Consider the following 14,240-nt stretch of genomic DNA (forward strand, 5'->3'; position numbering starts at 1 on the left):
AGTCATGTCTTGGAGAGGCAGCATTTGAACTGTGCTGTCTGAGGAGTAGTTTGCCCACGGAAGCTCAAGGGATGAGGGGAATGAGAAACACATTCAGTTTCAAGCCTTGAGACCCTGACTGGGCACACCTGCCAACACAGAGGACAGAGCCCAGACTGCAGCTTGGCTTATGTCCTTAGCAGCTCTACTTTCCCAAGGAGGAGAATCAGTGAAACACTTGAAGTAACATGACTACAGTTGCACTAAAGAGAAAGTAGTCACTGAGACTACACGTCAAGAGAGGCTCAAATATTCTGCAAGGTCAGATTCATGAAGGCTTTTCACTGTAGCAGCCCAGGTAAACGGGAAATGACAAACGCTGAACAAAGCATAGGACACAGCCACGGGTAAGTTCAAGAATTTGTGTCATTTTTACTTTCTGCTTCTTCCCTGGCATTTAGCAGTCAATCCCTTCTCTCCTCAATCGCTATCCTCATCCAATGGTAGTGGGAGTACTAAAAAGTCGACCAGGGAGCTGCCAAGTTGGCCATCTCAGTCCCACCACCGGGGCCCCAGACCTTGGCATGGTCGCTGTCTCTATCCGCCAACTCCTGCAGCCGCCACTCCGCTAGGGCCTGCCCCTGCAATAACCAACCACCAACCTCGAAGTTAGATATCACAAGACCCAGTACCCAGTTAAATCAAAACTCTTGAGCGTATAGTTAACCAGTCATATCAATAAAGTCTCAGTACACAAGATGCCCACACAATTTAAACAAGTTGGCCCAATTATCCTAACCTTTGATACCCAGAACTATACTTCTACTTAAAGCACTCTGGTATAGGTCTGCCACCATTTCCCCTGCCATCCTCTCTCTCTCTTTCCCTCTCTCCCTTCCCCTCCCCCTCGGAGTCCTGCTTCCTCAGCAACTCTCAGCTTTGCCCTCCCTGTCCAATCACAGCCTCCTGCTGCAAATAGATTGGACAGGGAAATTCCTTCCACACCCCCGAATTCAGTATCCACAAAAGCTTTCCAGTTGGTGACGACCCCGCCCCCCCCCCAGTACTGAGTCTGGGGGGGCTGCATGTCCCCCTTTAAGGTTTCTTGTCAACTGGGATTGTTGAGAACTGTCACAGTGTAGAAGGGAAGGACAGCAGAAGGGCATCTGTTTGGGTTGGGACGTCTCTAGGAGGGCCCCTGGGCACAGACTTCCTTCCCATCCCACAGCCATTGATAAAAATAGAAGTCTCTAGAAGTATAGTATAGCAAATGCCTCGGGACCTGGCTTGCCTACAGAATAATTCTCCATGGAGGAGAAATGGCAAAGTAGCATTCCAGCCAGAGAGCAGTCCAACACAAGGCCTTGACGGTGGGGTGAGATACAAAAGAGGCTGCTATCCTACCAGAGGCCAGGGTAAGGAGCACATGGTCAAGGGCTGATCTAGAACGACAGGGACCTCTTGGTGAATGTTTGAGGAAGGCTCAGGTGTTTCCCTAAGGCCCGCACATAGCGATTGGTAGAAGAGATCCAGCCTCCCACCAAGTGCCTCTCACCCTGGCATGGAATTTTTAGATAAATATCTGTCAGTGAAGGGAGAAGAAAAGCCTAAATCTTGAGTTGACAAAGCCATGACTTCTCTACTGAACAGAATAAATGTTTAAGTTTGTTGTTTGGGCAAGATGAGCCTGCTCATGTGAAAGTCAGTGGAAAAATCTAATGTTCTTTCCATCATCCAACTTCATGTTGATTCCAGGGAGGACCTCAGCTGGCTCTCTAATCTGTGAGTAGATAGACGTGTAGACCTTTTTTTTTTTTTTTCCCTAGCTGAGGCTTGAAAATGTACCTGCCACCAATGAACTGGCGGAGCCTGCTAGGCAGACCCTGTCTAGCCCTGGGCCCACTTGGAAGGTGAGCTCTTTTGGGCCACATGAATTTGTGTTGCTTGCTTCTCAGGAGTCTTGTTGATCTGATGCCTGCACACAATGGAGAAATGATCAGGGGTTTACCAGGAAAGGATGCGGTTGCAGTCGGTGTGACAGACAAGTGAGAGATAATAGAGAAGACAGGAGCCTGTGAAAGCACGGAGAGTAAAAACCCTGTGCAAGGAAAAGGAATTAGACATGACACTCTGAAGACAGTCCAGCAGGGCTGAAAGGGGTAGTGACCCGGCATCCGGTTCTGAGCTTCCAGGAAGGAGCACCAGCATAAAGGAATTTGCGAGGTAGATGCTCCAACTCTTTTTAAATCTCTAGATTGGAAATTTTGTTTTAGCTCTATCGAAACCAAGGCCAAAATTGTGCCTGTGTGGAATGCCAGGATTCTCACACCGCAGGACTAAAAGTTAGGTTCCCTTGTGTGACCTGTGTGGCTCTCCTGCTACTGCAGGGAAGGTGCCATTCATGTCAAGGATCATGGCAGCAGGCTTTGTGGATCTGCTGTGGGAAATGTTTTCAATGTAATGCCTGGATTCCCCTGTAAAAAGATCTCTCATCTCAAATATATTTTTCTAAGGTAAGGACAAGATAGCGTGTTCTTCTGAGGTAAGCTGGATAAGGCTTGCTTTTCTGAGCCATTGCAGTGAGAATTCATAAACACACCGTATCACTGTCACTGCCTGATAGAAGATTCACGAATAGGTTTGGAAGCTAGGTGGTGGTGAAGCACTCTTAATCACAGCACTGAGCAGGCAGAGACAGGCAAATCTCTTGAGTTCATGGCTATTTTGGTCTACATGAGTTCTGGGACAGCGAGAGCCACTTAGTACACACTCTGTGCCCTTGCGATTTGGCTTAGTCTCTCAAGCTCACAGCAAGCAGTGATGAGCCTTTGTTCTCTGTGAGCCTGGTTTCTGTTAGAACAGATAAATGTAACAACAAATGAAGATCACAGCTCTCAACAAGCTCTTCTCTTTATTGTTTAGTTCAAAGAATTTCTGATTTCATTCCAGTTCTTTTCACTTTGTTAGAAAAAAATAAACCAAGAAAACTTAACCAATATAATCTTTCACCATCTCAAATCCCCAACATATTTCCGTAGAGTAATATCACAAGGTACTATTGGCGTGATGAAACACCATACCCAAAAGGAGGAGGAAAGGGTTTATTTTGCTTACTATCCAGAGTCAGACTTCACTGATGAAGGCTAAGAAAGGACTCAAACCAGGTGGAACCCGAGGCAGGCACTGAGCCGAGCCCTCGTGGGTGCTGGGCACTGGCTTGCCCTTCATGGCTTGCTCAGCTGCTATAGGACACAGGACCAGGGCTATTCTCACCCACACTCATCCTTTATCTCTAAGAAAATGCCCCAGGCTTGCCGACAACCTGGTCTGAGGAAGGCAGTCTTTTCAGTTAAGGTTCCTTCCTCTCAGATGATTTTAATTTTAGCTTGTGTCAAGTTGACACAAAACTAGCCAGAACAAGGATTAGGTTTAATTTTGTTTTTGTTGAGGTTATGATTAAGTCTTCAAGTGACTTGATTTTTTTGTCTTCAAAATATTTATTTTTTGACTACTTAATTACAATACTTAAAATGCCATGTATCAAGGGTGTTCAGTCTAAAATAAGATCTTGCTGCTGTCACTACGAATGCTCTTAAATATCCTTCCATGAATAATACACAGCAACTACAATGGAGAAAAATGTTGAGTTTCAACTAGAATCTTATACTGAAATATGATTTAATATTAAGAAGTATTAGCCCAATTTTGTTTTAAATAATTTTTGTCAAGTAGTGGTTTGATTCCTTTTTTATACTGTGGCATGAGGCATCCCCATAAAGGAGTGGGATGTTCCCACTCTCAAAGGCTTGGCCCAGAGAAATGAGAGTTATTCAAAATTCATAAGCTTCAGGAAGTGTATGGGACACTCCTGGATAGACACTATGCCACAGCTGCAGACTATAGAGGTGCCATCCAGTAGTAACAGTTGAGCAAGGTCATCATCCTTGATGGACATAGCTGACAGTGAGAGACACACAAACCCTCCCTTTGACAAAGGATGCATCCTGCCTTTGTCACTCCCCGAACTGATGGCAAGAGCCTGTAATTATTTAGCAAGTGCCTTCAGCTGTGAACCTCAAGGTCTTCCTCTGCAGACCACCTTCCCCTTTGCCCCCACAACATTCATATCATCGTGGGAACAGGAGAGAACTGAAGGTTGTGCCTCTGAAGAAACTCATCTTGCCCTCTTTTTTTGGGGGGTGGGGTGGGGTGGTGTTCAGAGACAGGGTTTTTCTGTGTAGCCCTGGCTGTCCTGGAACTCATTCTGTAGAGCAGGCTGACCTCGAACTCAGAAATCCACCTGCCTCTGCCTCCCAAGTGTTGGAGGAAAGGCGAGCGCCACCACTGCCGGCATCTTTCCCTCCTTAAAGGCAAAGCAATGCCCAGAAGTCCTGTGTTACCTCAAAATGTTGTGAGTGTCAAATATACCCCTACCATACAAGCCAACATTTAACTCCCAGTTATTTACTAATAAAAGTGCACAATCCTGTAGACACTAGCGTGTGAATCTATTCTCAGTGGATCCAAAACCGGAAATCACTATATGGTAATAAGCTAACACCACAGTACTGCATCCATACAATAGACTGCTTACCCAGTAATTTAAAAGGGAATGGTGTGTGTTGAGTCCCATGTTGAGTCAAAGGTGGCAAGCCTACCTCCCTAGTGACAAAAAAGCAGATCCATGGTTGTCTTGGGCAGAGCAGACAAGACTACAAAAGTGCAGGACTTGGCTGGGGGTGTAGATCTGTGGTGGAGCGCTGGGTCCATCCCAACAGAGAAAGAATGAGAAGGGAGGGACAGAGGAGGCCATGGAGAGGGGAGAACTCTAGTGGGAAATGCAGGTTGCTTGGAAGGTCTGTCATGGTGGCATTTGTCAGTTGTGTACAGCTGTAGAAACTCAGTTTGTCTCTTTAGGTTTATACAGTTAACATGTAAATTATTTCTCAGAGTAGCATTGGGCTCTTGTGTAAGCTGTTGTCAAGGCTGAGACTAGGAGCAAAGACATAATGTACTGAGATTTTTGTGGGACCTAGGTGTCAAAGTGTTGGCAAAGCAACCATTTAGGGTAAGATACCTTGGATTTCTGGCCATGGCCAGAATAAATGACTTTGTAGGAAACAAATAGATTTTATGATTGGGGTAAAATTTCCCTCAAACAAGATCTGCCTTGGGAAGAAACATTGTCCCCGCCTGGTGCGACATTTCCTCTTCGCCAGGGCCTTGTGGATTCTGAGAGGCAGCTGCCTGGACAGGAAGGAGGGAACAGACGGTGGCAGTCAGGCTCTGGTCTTTCGTCTTCTTCCATTCTGCCCCCAGTTAGCACCTGCTCTCTGCTGTAAGGCTCCATTCCCACTGTGCAACCACCTGCAGTGACCTGTTTGAGTTGGCATGACTCAAACACTACAAGATGGAAAATTTGAAAACTAGAGATTCTGTCCAGCCTTATGTCTCAGAGGAGGAAACTGAGGCACAAACAGAGAAGGTAAGGGGGCAGGCCTGCACTCAGCCAAAACAGGTCTAAAGTCACTGCCCTCTGGGAGTGCTTCTGCTATGTTCTGTGCATTCCTACACGGGCTGTAAAATGAAGGTGTTCTGAGACCCGAGCAGTGCCCTCTCAGCTCTGCCACTGTGAGGAAACAAGGGCAAACCTGAGCCTGTGAATGAATGTGAGGCATTCAGACTGTTGTAGAATTTGGCAGTAATTATAAAAGCTCATTGCATGGTGGAAATGGGCTTGTTAAATTTTCATTCATCTTTACATGTGCAAACACAGTGCAGAATTACTTATTCAGTAGGAACCGGCTCCAACCAGGGAACGTCACCTCATCAGTAATGCCTTTTCTTCATACTTTTTTTTTCTTGGTGGCTACTGAAGTATTTTAATACCAGGACACTCTTGATTGAAGGAGTATTGTATTCTTGCAGTAAATCAGTCATAGCTAGGGAGCAAATTAGGTCTTGGTAATTGCCTAGTGACAGCTTGGCAAGCCCTAGTCAGCTCTACCCTCCTCCCCACCACTGCATGGGCTATCAGGCCTGGGCAGTCCACTCCCTTTGTAGGTCATGCTGTGTTCTCAGGTGACAGTGCAGGGGACATGGGCATAGGACACAGGCTAGGAGCTGTGCTCTGCCCCTTAGAGTATCTGCAGTACCAGTAACATGATGAGTGTTCTTCACTGATTTCCCAGAAAATGTAGTTTGGCTTAGTAATCAGGATGGAAACTTTGAGAGGAAGACAAGGAGTGGAAATCAACCTGGCAGGAGTCAGGATTTCCTAATGCCTGAAAGAGTTGCCATCTAAGGCAAGGAGGTAGTGTGGGTAACAGATGAAGCTAATATGGATGTCCAGCTTTCCACTATGATGGATACTGTGAGGGGAGAGTCCTGGGCTTCTTTCTCTGGGGTTGTCTCTGAGATGTACATTCTGTGGAACTGCCAAATTACTGAGTAAATATGCATTAAAACAACTTATGTGAATCAGTAGGATCCCGTTACTGGTGATTTAAAAAAAAAAAAAAAAAAAACTTTTTTTTTTTTTTTTTTTAATACAGAGGGGAACAGAAACTGTCTCCAGAAAATCCTCCCATGAGTACAGCAGATCTGACTACCATGGAGAACTGGGGTAGGTGTTGGGGAGAAGGAAGCATATTCTTCCCGCCTCATCTAGTCTGTGAACTGAAATCATATTACAAAGGTGCTGGGATACCTAGTTTTCTTTTTCTTGAGGTCTTGCTAGGCTGGCCTTGAACCTGAGATTCTCCTGTCCCTGGAGTGCTGCAATTACAACTGGCAGCCACTATGCCTGGCTCTCCATCTTCTTAATTATAAACTAAGAAGTGGGAGCACAATGACCCCTAGCCCTTTGGCTTTTTCTTTTTTAGGCATCACCTAAGCATTCACTAGTGCCTGAAACACACCCTGCCCAGTTCTCTACAATTTCTTAAGATCTATGTTCACGGAGTATCTTCCACTTCACTCTAGAGACCTCACTGGATTCCAGCAACTTCTCAACTAGAACGGCTCCCATTAAGGTAACCAGCACTGTCCTTTATAGCTCCCCTGGGAGCTCCTGAAGTCCTACTACAGGGCTGTTCCTCAGATAACTGCTGTTGCAGGGAAAGGCACATATGTCCAGCCTGAATTTTTTTTTTTTTTTTCTTGGTTTTTCGAGACAGGGTTTCTCTGTGTATCCCTGGCTGTCCTGGAACTCACTCTGTAGACCAGGCTGGCCTTGAACTCAGAAATCTGCCTGCCTCTGCCTCCCAAGTGCTGGGATTAAAGGCATGCGCCACCACGCCCCGGCCCAGCCTGAATTCTTACCAATAGGAAAATCTCTGTTGTTTCTCTCACCTAAGCAAGAATTAGCAAATATTCTGGTGGGAGTAATCCTCTCAACTGTCCACTTCCGGCCCGCTTCCTTTTCTTCAGTTCTTGGTGTCATGCCTAAATTCTAACTTTTGAGTCAGAGTCTCACTATGTAGCCCTGGCTGGACTGAACTTGCTACCTAGACCAGGCTGGGCTCAGCTTCAGACATCACCTGCCTCTGCAGTTCTCTTGCTAGGAATAAAGGTGTGTCACCAAGCCTGGTTCGTGCCTGAATTTGTAATCTCAGCAGTCAGAGCTGGTTTCCAAGTGCTCACGGTCCTCATCATAATCACAGCATATTCATGGGTCTTTTATCTTACTTTTTACATGCAGGTGATTTTTAATCCCGTCCCAGTTTCCAAAAATTGTTATGTTTTTTGTTTTGTAGTTCCCTTTTCTTGTTTTTGTCGAATCCATGCTGTGGAAACCTCTTGACAGTGCCTCTGGGTAGCTCAGTCTTGCTCTACAGTGGGAACACTGGAGCCTGCAGTATGTGATGGTTAGCTTTAGGGTAGAGCAATTGTGCAGGAAGGCAGCTTTGTCATCTGACTAACCTCCCTCCCCATGCATCGACCCACGGTATTTACTTTAGGGCCTTGTCTTAACGATGCACTAGATGGTGTGTGCATGACTGCACTCAATTCCTTCTACAGAGTTGAAGTTACTGGCTTTTATTAACTTAAACTGTGACTTAATACTGTTTATTTTGTGATGCAAACAAGCCATATGAATATTCAGTATTAAGAAAATAAACATTAACTGTTGCTTTTTTCAGAATCACATCTTTCTGGTCTTGGACATTTTTGTTTCTAAACTATCTTTCAGGTAATGACAAGCAATACTCGTCTGTGTGGTTTTCAGGGTTCTCAAATAATGAGAAGCACAGACACACCCCTCTGCCTCTATTTTTACATCTCGAGCTGCAAGACCAGGCAAGTCCTTGCTCCTTATTCTATACTGTTACATAGCAGCGGGTTCTGTTCTTAAAAATCACACCTACATGACTTGAAATATATTAAGAAAAAAACTTTTGACTTCAGAGTTTACACACACACACACACACACAGAGAGAGAGAGAGAGAGAGAGAGAGAGAGAGAGAGAGAGAGAGAGAGAGAGAGAGAGTGTTAAAACAGTACAGAGAATACTTTCAGAAGCCTGCACTGCCTTACTGCCACCAGGGTGTGGGATCTGGCTTACTAGTGGCCAGCTAATGAAAAAGTGAAACAGCTGGATACGGCTCTCTCAGCGCTTTAATAACAAGAAATGCAGATTGTTTTGCAAAATAAAGACTTAGGCAGCTGCATTCTAGGATCTAGGAGCAACTTCTAGAACCCTAAAAACATTTTTAAAGACATGTTATGCAATACTTATTTTTTAAATGCACAGACCTAATCAAACAGGTTTCTAAACCATCTGAGACATTTGCAGTCTGACCCCTACAGATGATCTGCTTCCCAGTGTTTTGCTTGTTTTTAACTTGACTGGAATCACAGACACTATGTATAGGAAGTATACATTTGGCTTTGTTCTGCTCCTTGTGGGATTCTCCCAAATTGCAGTCTTAAGCTAGACCCCTTTCCCCTGCTGCCCTCCACTGAGTACATTCATGTTTTAGGAATACTTTGTTCACTTACCTGCTGATAGGACACTTTTTCTTTAGTTATTGGCTATTACAGGTGGCTACTACTAGCACACTTGTCTCCTGATTTGGGTGCACACACATCCACAACTTTAAGTCTCAGGAGAGCATCATGTCCTGTCTTTGTGGACGCCCTGTAATTTTCCACTATAGTGCCTGTTTATAGTACTATCAGTAGTGTGTGTCCATGTCTACACTTGGAATTAAAGTATAACCATTTATGAGTGCGTATCTTGGGATTCAGTGTGAACTCTAGTTACTAAGAAGGTTAACTGCTTTTGTGGGTGCTATACTGGTTTTCTTCCCATTTCTCTTGGCATCTTTAAGTGCTTAATTTTTTTTTTAACTCTCCTAAAATTGGTACTATTGAGGTATTTATAAAGTTCAATAGAACTGTTGTGATACTTCTGATTCTGCACACAGCCACCCTCAGTCAAGTGTCCACTCCCTATCTTTTCTCACTTTATTCTCTAGCTTGTAACAAGATGAAACAGCCATGCTGTCCTAGTCTGTCACCTCAGTGAAGTTCCACTTGACAGAGCAGAGGGCCATGCCCCAGGCAGGGGACCCATGTTAGTGCTTTTCATCCAGTGGGTACAGTTAATTACCTGGTTCGTCTGAAAGAAACTGCACCAGCAAATGCAGGGGCACTCAATGAGACAGCTAGATAGTTTGACTCATCACAGGCTGAGTCAGGAAACGGGACAGACTTGAGAAAAGGCCAAAGTCCTGAGGGGACACCATGGTGGAAACCTGAGTGATGCTACCTTGGTTTGCTAGGGCTGCTGGATCCAGCTGTCACAGGCTGATGGCTTTGCATCTCAGTTCTGGAAGTGCAAAGTCAGGGTGTCTGCAGGGCTGGCTCCTGGTGAAGGCAGCAAGGGGAGGATTTATGCTGAGGCTGTCAGTTTCCCTACTTCCTGCTGTGAACAAGCACTGGTAATACTGGGCGAGGGCCCAGCCTAATGAGCTCACTTTGCCTAAGACCTCTGTGTACTCCACATAAAAATCAGGCATGGTAGTATGAATCTGTAACCTCAACACTCACGAGGCAATGACAGGAAGAGGGTAAGCAAGTTCCTTGAACCCATACTATTGTTAGTGATGCCTTCCCTTCACATAAAACACCTCCAAGTGAGAACATGGGCTCAGACACAAAGGTTTAAGACATGGATATATGAATGAGACATGCAAAGTTGCTCACACTGTGTATGTGTTGGCGGTGTGGGGGGCACAGACGATGTTAAGAAGAGAGGCTTTGCTTAGAGCTCCAGAAGTCTACAGAGAGTTCAGAGAGCAGAGGAGCAGAGGGCAGAGGCTAAATCAGTCTCCTGGAGTTCACAGAATGCACCGCAGGGGAGTGTGGCTCGACCACCCTACAGAGGTATGCAGAGGCAATGACAGTGGAGAGACCATGCGGAAGCCACCTTTCAGCTGTTCTGTGGCTTCCACAGAACAGCTGAAAGGTGAAGATGGAAACAGGAGGATGGCTTCATGCCAAACAGAATGCCAGGGACACTGGTAACTTTGGTACGACTGACAGTCAGATGTGGGCAGAGATTGAAAGGTCCAAGAGCAACAACAGTTCATGAACTGTGCAAGGTGGGAAAAAGTGGACAGGATGAGAGATCCAAACAAAGAACTCAGTGAGGCAGCTGGACATAGAGTGCTAGTGAGCTGAATAGTCACAGGCCAGAAGAAAACCACCTATCTAGAATTACTGAATCATGGGTAAGAATAAGTTAGATTTTTGGCTTAGCCATTATGAAAGCCCAAGTTGAATGCTCATAAGGCTGGTGGTAGGAGCTGGGGAGTGGGAGGTACTGTAGCCAGGTATTTCCAAACCCCAGGCAACAAGAAAGTAAGTCAGAGCAGGTAAAAAAAACCTTCTGGGTGTTGGGACACAGAACACTACGGCTGCCTCTTCTTCTGACAGTTTAGGGGAGTTATATCCTGGCTTAAAGATAATAGAACTGAGCCTTGTATTGCACAGACACAATAGCCTGTATCTGAAAAGAGGGTCACAGTCTGAACTGTGGGAGACCAAATAGTAAAGAGAAGAAGGTCAATGACTGGAAAACTTGGTCTATCAGAAGTTTGGGTCTTTGTTTCAGCATGAAAATGATCCTTTATGGGGGGAGTTGCTGCCAAGTGGATAAACCTGACCCCAGAACCATAGGGCCCTGTGCAGGGCTGTACCCCAGGCAGTAATCTCTTATCTTCTGCCTCAGACTCCTAACCTAAATTCTGACATAATCTGGCATTCACTTACATAAAAATATTTGTTATCCATCCAAGTTCCATCCCCTTGGGAAGTAGATTTTACCTGTTCTGCTACTATTATGACAAACTGGCCAGTGTGTGTGGGCCTCTTGCTAGCCATTTCCAAGTATGAACATAATCTTTTTCAATTGAGATAAACATGAATTAACTCCTGAAATGAAGACATTTAAAATTCTCTGAGTTTGGGGAAACATGTTCAAGCTCTATACATGTGTACAAACAGCACAGGTAAAGCTGCCATGACAACAGCACTCAGGGAAGAACAGTTCAGGGTGGATAGTCCACAAATCAGGTTCTACATCATTTTAAAGGTTAATCTTGAATCCTCAACTTTACTGTACTTAGAATCACCATGGAAACACAGCACTGGAAATACCTCTGAAAGTGTTTTGGGGAAGGAGTAACTGAGGAAGAAAGACCTTCAGTGAATGTGTGGACATCATCCCACAGTTACCTGGACTGAACGGAGGCGAAAGCAAGCTCAACACAGGAGGCTCTGTTTCCTGACCATGCCATCATGGACTTGTTCTGAACTCTAAGCCAAAATAAGCTCCCTCCCTAAGTTGCCTCTTGTCAAGGTATTAGCACAGGAAGTAACTAATAAGACATATTAAAATTATACAGCATTGCTATGCTCCATTTTAAAATAAAAAGACTGGTGATAGTATTTAAACAAACAAAATCAAGTTAATTCAAATAAATATCCTTTATTAAAGAAAAAAAGGAATATTGTTAAGCACCAAAACTGTGTGTTGTTACATTGCATGTACAATAAGAAAGGTGAGTGCAACACTGGGTGAGCAAGTCCTTAACTCTGACAACAGGAGTGTGAAATGGAAAAAGGCAGCAACTACGATGCAGAAAGGCTGCACTAGAGCAGAAGGCGACAGTCAGAACAGTGATCGGAGGTTTCATAGTATTGCTATAAATGCCTGCTTAGTAGTTTCCTTATACTTTTAATACTTGAGAGTGTTAACTGAGCATATTTACGTATATAAATTTGCAAGAGATGGCATTTATAGTATGCTGTGGACAATCCACTTAATGTTGTGGTGGGAAAGCCATCTGTAAAGCCAAGCATAGTGCATAGTGTTTTGCCTTTATAACATTGCACGGAAGCTAGTAATGGTGAGTCAGTCTGCCATTGTAGTCTTCATTTACCCAAAACTGGTAAAAACAAAGTGTCAGTTTCTTTAGCCCCAGTGGGTTTTACTCATGCAAAATAATCTGCAGCCTTCCGTTTCTCAATAAGCTACATATTATGGTTTCACACTTGGCAGTGCATACAGTACAGAGAGAGATTCAACAAGGCAGTGGGGATTGTGTCAAAGACATTGTAAGAAACTGTTATAGGATGCAACCCTGTTACATCACAGAATGAAGGGGAAACCACACGGAAGGGAAATGCCACTGGTGACTGCAAAGACTTCAGAGGAAAGACAATGGAATTTGCATGGAGAAACCTAAAATGCAGCTTTACACCCCTTGACAGTCAACTATACAACATGCAAGTAAAAATGTTTTTTTCCTGTTAAAACTCAACTCTTAACACCCACACCTTTTGTTTTGAAACATTTCAAGGTCTTCCCTACATACTTCCAATGCCCCCAACTGGGCCACTGTTAACTGTAACTGAACCTACAAAAAACGAGCACAAAAGAAAAGAAATTTCCCCTTCCTCTCAAAACAAATGAGGGTCGATGTAAAGCAGCATTCACGAACACTATAGCATGTCACCCCTAGAGGGATTTTTCTGTGCATGCGTCTTAGTGGCCCAATAAATGTGCTTTGAAGAGAGGGTGCACTTATAAACTTGGGACTCATTCCATTAAATCATACAAATGCCAAATTGTACATTTACTGTGGGCAAAACAAAAAATTCAAAATAAGAACATCTTTAACATAACTCAAGGAACATTTAGTTCTCTCTCTCTCTCTCTCTCTCTCTCTCTCTCTCTCTCTCTCTCTCTTTCTGGATCAGAACTGCCTCCTATTTTTATAAGCTTCTGTTTACACAGTTTAGTTAACGATATAAACTCATTTTCTAGAAAAACCTTTTAAGTTACATATATTTATAGGATAAAAATGCCATTGCCTCATATTTCAAAGCAATTAGGCAAGATTTTAATGTGCTTTAACAAAAAGTTCAGGCTTAACTACTTCAGTAGTAAGACATGAACGCGGTATGCTCAGAAGTAAGGTGCTTCTGCTTTCTCACGCCTCTTCAGTCTAAAGTCTTGATGGTCACTGGCAACACCAAGCACAAATAAAATGTTCAATATGCACATGTAGCTTTATATAATCATTTATATTCAGTGCAAAGATGAGAAAAAATTAAAGGTCTGTGCTTCCCCTGTCAAATGCTTGCATCTTAAGCTGTCTGCAGTTGTTTGAAATGTCCTGAAGTTGTTCAGGATCTTTTAGTTATTTTACCTGGTAAAATGTAAGAGAGCTCAAAATTCCCTGATAGGCCCATTAAAGACCCAAAGTCACTATGCAGGTTGACTTCTGTTGATGCGTGTACTACAAAGCTGGGCTAAAAGCATTGGTTTAAATAAATAAAACATATTCTGTGAATGAACTCCAAAAAGAATTCTCAGGGAGTCTAGAGAATACAACTGCATCAAGGTACGTGTCTCCATGCCATGTGGGTGGTGTCCTGTCATGCTGTATCCTTCTGGATTCTAATTCTTAGTGTGTGGTGTCTAAAGCACACCGTGTAACTTACCACATTCTAGGACATACTGTGGCACCAAGGATTGTTCTACATTCATATTTATAGAAAAGAGAACTCTCTGAACACACACACTGTAGAGTCAACAAAGTGTTCACTATAGGAAAGTCCATACCACACCAGTATCTTTTTAAACATGAATTTTGCAACAGGTGTAGTGGTATATGCCTTTAGTTCCAGTACTCAGGAGGCAGAGGCAGGCAAATCCCTGAGTTTGAGGCCAGCCTGATCTACA

General features: G+C 44.0%; 1 long non-coding RNA gene across 1 annotated transcript; it reads left to right on the forward strand.

The window, feature by feature from the left end:
* The first annotated feature begins 6,531 nt into the window (after nt 1-6,531).
* LOC143440393 (uncharacterized) lies at nt 6,532-8,479 on the forward strand. Its single transcript, XR_013108109.1, has 3 exons — nt 6,532-6,604; nt 6,964-7,013; nt 8,174-8,479. It is a non-coding gene; the product is annotated as an uncharacterized LOC143440393 (long non-coding RNA).
* Nucleotides 8,480-14,240: the final 5,761 nt, after the last annotated feature.

Source organism: Arvicanthis niloticus, chromosome 29 (genome assembly GCF_011762505.2).
Source record: "Arvicanthis niloticus isolate mArvNil1 chromosome 29, mArvNil1.pat.X, whole genome shotgun sequence".
NCBI lineage: Eukaryota > Metazoa > Chordata > Mammalia > Rodentia > Muridae > Arvicanthis > Arvicanthis niloticus.